Source organism: Vitis vinifera, chromosome 9 (assembly GCF_030704535.1).
Source record: "Vitis vinifera cultivar Pinot Noir 40024 chromosome 9, ASM3070453v1".
Lineage (NCBI taxonomy): Eukaryota > Viridiplantae > Streptophyta > Magnoliopsida > Vitales > Vitaceae > Vitis > Vitis vinifera.
The window spans coordinates 23,052,309-23,063,279 of record NC_081813.1 but is presented as its reverse complement, the minus strand read 5'-3'; positions in this window follow the sequence as shown (position 1 = coordinate 23,063,279).

Here is a 10,971-nt window from a genome sequence, read left to right as displayed (position 1 = left end):
CAAGGTTTCATTATAGGACGGAACAGTTTCCAACAAATATAGATTATCATAAACATTAAGTAAACCGGTTCCTACAGCATTTGAATTAATAGATAATGTAAATTTATTGTTTCCAAATGAACAACAATAACCTGATTTGTCCAAAACAGAAACTGAAATTAAATTCCGTCTGAAAGACGGTACAATAAAAGTATCTATTAAATCCAAAAAATAACCAGATTTCAATAATAATCTAAAGTGCCCTATTGCCTCTACTTCTACCGACTGACCGTCTCCAACATAGATGCATCTTTCAGCATCACTTGGTTTTCGGTAACTCAGGCAACCCTGCATAGAAACACAAATGTGAGTAGTAGCACCAGAATCTAACCACCATGTGTTTCTAGATACTGAAGCTAAATTAACTTCAGAACAGACCAAAGTAAGAAACATACCTTTCTTAACACGCCAAGCAGCATACTTGGTACATTCCTTCTTAGTATGTCCAGGCTTATTACAGAAGAAACATGTTACCTCAACTTTCTGTTTCTTTTGTTCTGGACCATTAGAAGCAGCAACCTTATTATCCTTATTCTTTCGTTTGCCCTTATCCTTAGAAGTGCTAGCCAGATGAGCACTTTCGGTCTTGTCTTGCTTCAATCTCTCTTCCTCTTGCACACAGAATGAAATGAGCTCATTAAGAGTCCATTTATCCTTTTGACAGTTATAACTGACCTTGAATTGATTAAATTGTGCAGGAAGAGAGATGAGAACCAAATGCACGAGTAAATCATCAGATAACTCGAGTTTCAAAGCCTTAAGTTTTGAAGCAAGATGAGACATCTCCATGATGTACTCCCGAACATTACCCTTGCCTTTATACTTCATTGAAATCAAGCTTGCTAAAAGCGTGCTCGTTTCAGCCTTATCGTTTTTGGCAAAATGTTTCTGAATTTCCGCAAGGAAGTCACTGGCATTAGTAACCTCATCGGTTACCGCACCCCTGAAAGCTTCTGGAATGCCGTGCTTCATGATCATAAGACTTAGCCTATTTGAACGTTCCCACTTACCCCAATAAACCTCATCCTCTTGAGTACTTTGCTCATTGAGTTCATCAGGTTTGGGCATTCTCAAGGCCAAGTCTATATCCATGCAGCCTAAGAGAATCATCATATTCTCTTTCCAGTCCTTAAAATTAGTCCCATTTAACATAGGGACATTATTGATGTTGGCAGATATAGAAGTAGTTGATATAAAAGCTGAATCGAGAACAAAATAAAATGAATCAAATAAACCATCATGCTCACATAAAATAAGCAATTAAACACATAATCTTTAAATTTAAAAGCAAATTATGACATTTCAAGATACCTAGCACAACATTAATATCAAGTCTTTGGACAGTAATATTAACTGTAAGTGGTACTCTTGTTGTAGTGATCAAACATTGATGATAAGTTATGTCAAATAATAAATTAATCTTTGGATTGATTTATGATTCACATTAAGTTACCTTTATAATCATCACATATTTATCACCACAAGTATGTATGCAATTTGACCAAATATTAACTTTCCTTTGGGCCAGTCAATACCCGCATGAATCACATACACACAAATATCTAACACCCCGAACAGACTAATCTACACGGAAGATGTCACTTTGGTGATTTTCCGCTTTAATTAGCCTATTTAAAATGCTAGATCAATAACTTAAATATTAATATCATAAAATGCTATTAAATAATAATAATAATAATAATAATAGTAATAAAAAAAATTTTATCAACTCAATATTTCATAAATCTTAATCCATTGACATATATTAAAATAATAACTCAAAGAATTAATCAAAGAGTAGGCTCTGATACCACTTGTTATAATCCAATCTCTATTTCTCCTTATTTTAACTCAACCAAGATAAATGCCCTAATTTATATATACTGGAATATTTAACAAGGTGAATACCCTAACTTCATATATACTGGAATATTTAATAAGGTGAATACCCTAACTTCATATATACTGAAATATTTAACAAGGAGAATACCCTAATTTCATATATATTGGAATCTCCTGATTAAAAACAATGAGTAGAAAAATAATAGCGGAAGCATACCTGAATCCATTGAAGGAGAAACCTTATAGGAAGAAAACCCTTTGAAATGGTCTTCCAATTCTAGCCACTAGATTATGTGTCAATTTCTCTCTGAGAGGATTTTCAGAAATTGGAATGCGTAGTCGTAGAATGGGGACCATAACCCTATTTATAAACCGCTAGGGCAGTTTTAATTTTATCACAATTATATTTCTGCCCCTCATAGAAATAATAATTGTCTAATGGTATCTACACAATAATCTCATGACAATTATACCCTTAAGCCAATTAATCAATTATTAATTAGATCACTATATTTAGGCTTAATTAAATGATAGCACACACATTTTAATTATTTACATGTGTGGCCCAAATTATAGATTAATTACAAAATTAATCTAACATTACCAAATACAACTAGTATAAAATACCAATACTTCTTCTCCTATAAATAACATATGTTATAAAGTATGGGATTCACATGCAGCATATTATAATCCATTCATGCATCCATGCATGCATTTAGCTCCACCAGTATTTATTAATTACTTGCCACCCTTCATGAAAATTAAATCAATTTTGAGATGGTTATTACTTAATTTGATGCATGATAATTCATATATGGTTACTTGCTGAGATAATTCATTCCGGTTTGTTGTGTTTAGATTTTTTTTTTTTCGAGTGTTTGAATGCATTTTCTAGCTTTTTATTTTAAAATATATAAAATTATGTAAAATATAAAAAATTTATACAAAAAGTAATACATAGTAAGGTAATAATTTGGGTGGGGTTGTTCGGATTAATAATTAATCCAAATTATAAAATAATTAATTCAAACTCAACCCAACATAACCTCTAACTCAAGATATTATTTAACCCAAACTCAACTCAACTTCGTTTTTTTAAATTCAAGTTAAGTTTGGATTGGTCAAGCTAAACTTGGATTTATCGAGGTAAACTCGAGTTGATCGTATTAAACTCATATTAGTCTAGCTAATTGGATTGCCTGATTTAAAATCCATTTATAGTTATTTTTAAAAAAACTTTTTTTTTTCTATATGTTTATACCAAAATTCAAATAGTAAATAACACAAAATTTAAGATAACAATGAAAATGTAAAATAAACTTATTTATATTTTTTGAAAAAATAAAAAAGTATATATTATAATTTTTTTTTCAAATCTAAAAAGAAAATGAATATTATTGTAGAGGTTAATAAACATTATAAATATCATAAAAACATTAAGTGAGGTTGAGGTTAGACTCGAGTTGTCCAAATCTTGGCATTAACCCAATCCAAATTGAGTTTAGGTTAAAAATAAATAAAAAAATACTTAATCTAAACTCAACGCTAATATTAAAAATGTTTGTTCAAACCTACCTAAACATTAAGTTGGGTTGGACCAACCTGTCTAAGTTATATCTCTAATACATAATTTGTTACTTGGAAATAGTTTAAAAAAATTTTAAATTTTGAAATGTGTTTTAAGAACACATGGTAAATGTTTATTTTATTTCATTGTTATTCGTAATACCATTTTTACTAATACAGTAATTTACATTCCTAAACTACCGTCTCTTATTATTTCCCCCATTTCTCTCATCTCTCCTCCCCAACCTCATGTCCCAATTGTACTCATTTTTTATTTTTTTTTTCCTTTTCCTTATTTTTTTTCCCAACCCCCCACCCCCACATTTTACCTTTCTTTTTCTTTTATTTTTATCTTCCTTTTCATCTCTATCCACCCAACCTCCCACCCCATGTAAATTTGTTTTTTTTTCTTTTCATTTCTTTTATTTTTTTCACACTCAATTGTTTTTCATATTCTTCTTATGTTTTAAAATAAAATAATTTCTTTAAATAATAAATTATAAAATGATTTTTTCACCAAAATTATATTATGTAAAATGATTTTATTATATTCAATGTTTTAATGTGAAATTCATAACTCGATTTTTTTAAATAAAAATTATTATTAAAATTTTAAAATAAACAATATTTAATTGGAATGGTTTTTTAAAAAATATATTTTTTATTGTGTTCAATATTATTATTTTTGTAACCCAAACTAAAATATTGCATATATTTTACATAGAAAGGTGTTCAAAATTGTTTGGATGAAGCTAGGAAGAATATTCTTTTATTTAAATATGGTAAAGTTGATTTTAAGTATATTTAAATATCACCTTATTATATTTTTTTTTTATCTCATCCTAATACTAATGGGGAATATATTTGAAAAAATATATATATTTTACATAGAGAAGTGCTCCAAATTGTTTGGATGAAGCTAGGGAAGAATACTCTTTTATTTAAATATGCTAAAGTTGAGAAGGCATTATATCGAATTCAAAATCCAATCCTTTCAATATATGGTTAGATTTGGATCGTTGAATAAAAATATAAAAAAAAATGAAACCCAAATAAAAATAAAGATGGACAACGATAATTAAATTCAAAGCAATCATTTTATTATAAAAATATAAGAAAATGCTAAGATATCATAACGGTACCTATCGAAATCTAAATATAAACCATTAATTGTATATGATATGATTTAAATCATTGAATCCTGTTATAATTAAACTAATTTAAAACTAAATTATGTATGTAGCTGTCACGTGTCCTTTTTTAAAAAAAAATTAATAACTATAAAGTCAAACAATTGCATTTAATCTATTGTTATTATTTTTTCAAAATTTTGAAAGCTTTAAGCTTGTAAATGATAATAATTTTAATAATAATAAATGAATAATCAATGTACGAAAAATGTTATCATAAGTTAACAGGAGAATTATCTTTTGGGGGTAGATGGGCCCCCAAATTAACAAAAGATCCATATAACTCTTCAAATTGAATTGAAGGATATGAAATAGTAATGGACAAATATACCTTTTAAGAACACATATAAAATATTTTATAAAATTAAGTTAAATAATTTTTTTTCAATAATTTTTTTTCTTCAAAAATACTAAATTAAATAAAAGTAGTTTTCAAAAATATTAAATCAAATAATTTTTTTTTTCAAAAATATTAAATTAAAATTTTTTTTCAAAAATATTAAATTAAATTAAAGTATTTAAAAAAAATATTAAATTAAATCTTTTTTTTAAAATATTAAATTAAATAAATTTATTTTAAAAAAATATTAAATTCAATAAAAGTATTTTAAAAAATATTAAATTACATAAAAGTATTTTTTAAAAATATTAAATTAAATCAAAAATATTAAATTAAATAAAAGTATTTTTCAAAAATATTATTTTTTTTTCTCAAAATCAACAAAGGGCATTTTTGAAAATACTGAAAGATGATATCCTTCAACTCAATTTTCATACTTTCATTGGGTCTTGGGCTCAATTTGAAGAGTTACATGGACTTTTTGTTAATTTGGGGGCCCATCTACCCCCAAAATATAATTCTCCCTAAGTTAGCATTAGCCAATAATTAATGAGGTATATGTGTGGCATGGGTGGGTCCGAAAAGATTAAACCTAAACTAGGCATGATGTTGCACAAGAACCCCTTGTTGATTCGGGCAAATTGGAATGGACGTGACTATTCTTAATTCCAATGATAATAAAATCACATAAATAAATGGACAAATACATAGTATTAATTCAATATCATATCCAACTTTTAACTTGAACCGATCATAGATATGATTTTATTTGAATCATTAAATAATAATACAAATATATGATATCGTGGTATAAATAAATGAAATCATAATATAAATTAATATGATAAAGGTACAAAACAACAAAACTATGTAGAAGATATAAAATAATAAAATAATGAAACATGAGATGTAAAGCAATTGGACCGAAATAGGGATTGAAATGCACACATTTTGGTGGTACATTTTGGTATGATATCGAAAAGGTACAATTAAATACCTAATACTAAAAAGGGACCATTCCTATGCCATAGTTTAACTCTAAATAAATACATAATTTAAAATTTTAAGATAGCATAACATTACGTTAATTATTTTATATTTGTAACATAAATTTATTTTTATTTTTAAGGGATAGTTGACTTAAAAGCATGAAAGAAAAATGTATTATTGATAGAGAATAGAGATAAAAAAGAAAAAAGAAATGTCACAATGGAATATGTTTCTTTACGAGTAGAATAATTATTTGCACTTATAAATTTATGGTAGCTAGGTTAAATAAAACAATTTTGAAGTAACATATAAAAATAATTTATTATTTTTATTTTTATTTTTTATTTTTCTTCTATTTTCTTTCTTTTCCTGGGATCTTCTGTTATATTTTCAAGGATTAAAACATAGCATAATGAAATGAAAAAATGTATTATATTGCTCATTCTAACTTGCCTAAAATGAAGGTATTGAAAATTTAAAAAGATAAAAATAAATTGAATAAATAAAGCACTTTTCTTAGACAATCACTTCAAGCTTGATGTGTAAAATATTTTTACTTTTATGAAAAGCCATATATCAAAAATATCATATGTTATGTTTCAAACAAGTAATTTAGATAATCTAGTCGAAAATTACAATGTTTTTCACCTTAAAATTTTATAAGGAAACATATTTATCCTATGTTTTTATGATTTTCACATTGAAGTGCTAGCAATCTACATTCTACAGAACATGATTCTTTTCAAAATTATAATAGTACAATGTTGGAAAGTGTTCAAAATTCCTAATTAGTAAAAATTCTTTTTTGTAAAGAATATTATATAAAATATTTCTTAAATTGATAAGTTATTATAATACTATATTTCTTTATAAAATAAGGAAAGTTGTTAGAAATATATTTATAAATATTATAGGTTATAAGAGGAAAAAGTCATCAGATGGAGATGAATATGAGCTTATAGGGACTATACGAGGTGGATAAAAATGTAAGGAAGAATCGAAGACATTTGGTGAAGTGAGAAGCTCATAGCTCAGGGTGTAGGTATAAGGAATGGGGAAACATAGAATGTTTCAAGAACTTAATAATTGTATTTGATTCTATCATTTGTAATATCTTTTACGGTATAGTGAAAAGATTCTCAATGTAGGCATGATTGGTCGAACCACTTTAAAACTCTGTATACTATATGTGTGATTATTTTATATTTGTGTTCTTAAACTAACATGTTTACATTAAAGTTTTCGTTATCACAATGTATAATATCAAAATATTATCTCAAAGAGGTCTAGTAATCTACTTCCCCAACTAATACATAAAATGAATTCTCATTATCATATAATCAAATACTCTTTAGTCTTATTATCGAGTACTCTTCTAGATTGATCTTAAATGATCATGGCATGGAGCATTTTCCTTTCCATGTTACCTATATCGCACTCAAAACAACAAAACAATAAAGGAAAAAGAGGAAAAATAACTTAGGTTAAATTCAAACAATAGGCATTCACCTAGCATAGATGTAACACTTGCCAGAATGACTCTGAGAATTTGACATTTGGAAAAAGCAATCCTCTAAAGATTGTTTTTATTAGTGTTATGAGTAATTTCAACTAAATCGGTGTCCACCGGGATGAACTCATAAAATTGACGAGTTTTCAAAGGATCATTAGAATTGAAGTTGACTCCTTGAGGAAAGATGTAAGGAAGAATTTTAGGAATCTCTTCATAATTGAACTCTGGCTCAATGAAAGCAATTTCTAAGGTTTTGGGTTTTTTGACATATTGACTGTAAGAAAATGAAGAAGAAGGAGACTGAGAAGGAGAAGGTAATGTTGAAATAGTGTTAGGGCTGGATTGTCTCTGAACAACAATATTTTTAGGGGTTGATTTAGAAGTTTGAATAAAACTTTTTGAAGGTTGAAGATGAGGAAAATCTGGACTCAAAACTTGAAAGGAATTTGATGTTTGTAATGGAAAAGTAGGATGAACATTTGAAAATTTTGAAATCATGGCATATGAAGCTTTGGTTTTCTTGGATGATGAAGGAAGTTGAGGCCTAACGGGAGTGCCCATTAGGATAGAGAAGGATCCTTACCCTACAAAAACTCCCGAGTAAGGAAGTCAGGAAGGGAATTCAACTCTCCTTTGATAAATTCAATTTCAAAATCAAAATTTGAAAGTAAAACTTGCCATTTTGCAAAAATTTGTTTTGAAACTAAATTTTTAACATCTTTTTGTAAAATATTTTTTGCAGCTTTGCAATCAAATTTCAAAAGAAATTTTTTGTTTATCAAATCACTTTGAAATTTTGAAATACATAAAACTATGGATAAAATTTGATTGTTATATTCTTGCTTTAATATGCCTCCATAACCTAAATTAGATGCATCTAATTCTACAATGAGCAATGCATTTGGATGAGAGATGCTGATGCATGGTAAACATTTGACTCTTTGTTTAATTTCTTTGACCAAATTGGTATGATGCTCAGTCCATGCAAGTGCATTTTTTCTAAGTCTTTTGTATAAGGGTTCACAAATGATTCTCAAATCTTCGAAGTAATAAAAAACATAATTTAAACAAGCTAGAAATCTTTACAATTGTTTTTTATCTTTTATTTCATCAGGAAATTTGTCAGCAAATTCTATTGACCTTTGAATTGGTTTTGTTTTTCCTTGAAAAATTTCATGTCTTACAAATCTCATTTTTGTTTGAAATAATTTCATTTTTGGAGCAGAACAAACCATTCCATTTACTTTAATAACATTAAAAAAAAAATTTAGATGAACAAAATGTTTTTCTAATGAATCAGAAAATACTAAAACATCATCAATGTATACAATTATAAATTGAAAATAAGGATTGAAAATATCATTCATAATATTTTGAAATTCAGAAGGGGCATTTTTGAGACCAAAAGGCATGACATTCCATTCATAATGACCAAAAGGGACAGTAAAAGCAGTTTTATATCTATCTTCTTCTTTAATTTGAACTTGCCAGAATTCAGATTTCACATCAAATTTTGAATAAATTACAAAACTATGTAGTCTTTTGAGTAAATCTTGCTTATTAGGAACAGGGTATCTTATCTATTGTAATACTTTATTTAAAGGTTTATAATTAATGACTAATCTAGGTGCTCCTCTTTCTATCTCAGCAGCATTTTGTACATAAAAAGCGACACAACTCCAAGGAGATTTTGAGGGTCTGATTAATTTCTTTTTTAATAATTGATTAATTTCTTTTTTAATAATGAATCAATTTCTTGTTTACAATATTCTAAAAGTTTTTCATTCATTTGAATAGGTCTAGCCTTAGTAGGAATTTTAGATTCATCAAAACTTTGAATGTAAGGCAGACTTATCTCATGTTTCTTTCTAGACCAAAAAGCATTTGGAAGACCAGAACAAATTTCTTTTTAAAAAAGATCTTGGATTTCTTTTATTCTCTTTTGAACATTTTCTTCTACAAGTTGTTCTTCTATTTTTTTATATTGAATTTCTTTTGATAGATAATTTATATGAACTTGTTTTCTTTGAATTAAATTTATTCTTTTATTTATTGAATCACTTCGGACTTGATGTATTTCTTTTTTAGTTAATGGATATATAAAAGGAAAAAATATAGTGTTTCCTAATATTGTAGTTTTGACACCTTCATCATTTACTTGAAAATGGTAAAATAATGTAATAAAAGGAGTTCCCAAGATTAAAGGTTCAATCATATTTTGTACTAATATAAATTGAGTTCTAAAACAATAATTATTTTGACATATATGAACATTTTGAAGTTTAAATTCTATTTCTAATTTTCCTTTATTTGTAGCAAAAAATTCTTCTCCGATTTGTTCATAATATTTAACAGGAATTAATCCTTCTTGAATACAATTCATATCAGCTCCTGAATCTATTAATGCTACTATTTCCATTTCAAAATCTTCTACTATGAGTTTTATATTTGTATACCATCTTTGAAAATCTATTTTTGTTATTGTGTTTCTAAATGATTCTATAGGAGTTTGTTTATTAGGTATTATTATTCCTGGATCTTGATTATTAGATGTTTCAACAAAATCTTGTTTATATTGTATTACATTTCTAATTTGTTCATTTTCTTGTTTTATTATTTCGTTTTCTAGTTTTATTTGTTCATTTTCTAATTTTAATTGATTTATTTGAATTTTTATTTCTTTTATTTCTTCTTCCAAGTCTTTAATGGTTATTGGCCTTTGAGTCTTTTTGAATCTATTATAAATTTCATCCATTGAATATTGTGTAGATTTAATTTGAATTTTATTTGAATCTTCATTGAGAATTAAATTTTTTAAAATTTTTAAATAGTTTCTTTGTGTTTCTTCATCTTGAATTTTATCTACAACATCAAAAAATATTTGCTTATCTACTTTTGAAGATATTACATTTATTGTTTTTATTTTTTCTTTATTTTCTATTTTTTGTATTTCATTAATTTCTTTTATTGTTTTTTCTTCTATCTTTGATTCCTCCACCTCTCTTGGGGCAGAAGAAAACAAAATTTGATTAAATTTTGTTTTACTTGACTCGTCTTTTGATTCTTTACTTGACTCTTTTGGATTTGAGTTTTGTTGCTCTAATAATTTTTTATTATGTGGAGAATTTTCTATTGCTTTTCTTGAAGTTAATGTTGCAATTCTTTTAAGGGGTTTCCTATATTTGAAAAACCAAAGGAAAAAAAGAATAGTTATCCTAACTTGTTGCATATATTTTTCATATTGTTTTCTTAAAGCATTTCTAACTTGAGGAGGAAGTTGTTGAAAATAATTTCTTTTTGCAGTATTTTCAGGAAAAAAATAATTTGCTTTGATCAATTCTACTTCAGGAACAAAAGGATTTCTTTTAATATTTCTTTTTCTAATGATATTTATGTTTAAAGGAGGTTTCAAGAATCTTTTATACATCTGTATCTTTGTATTCCCTTGTGTATATCCAATAAAAAAAATAAAAAATAAAAATCAATAA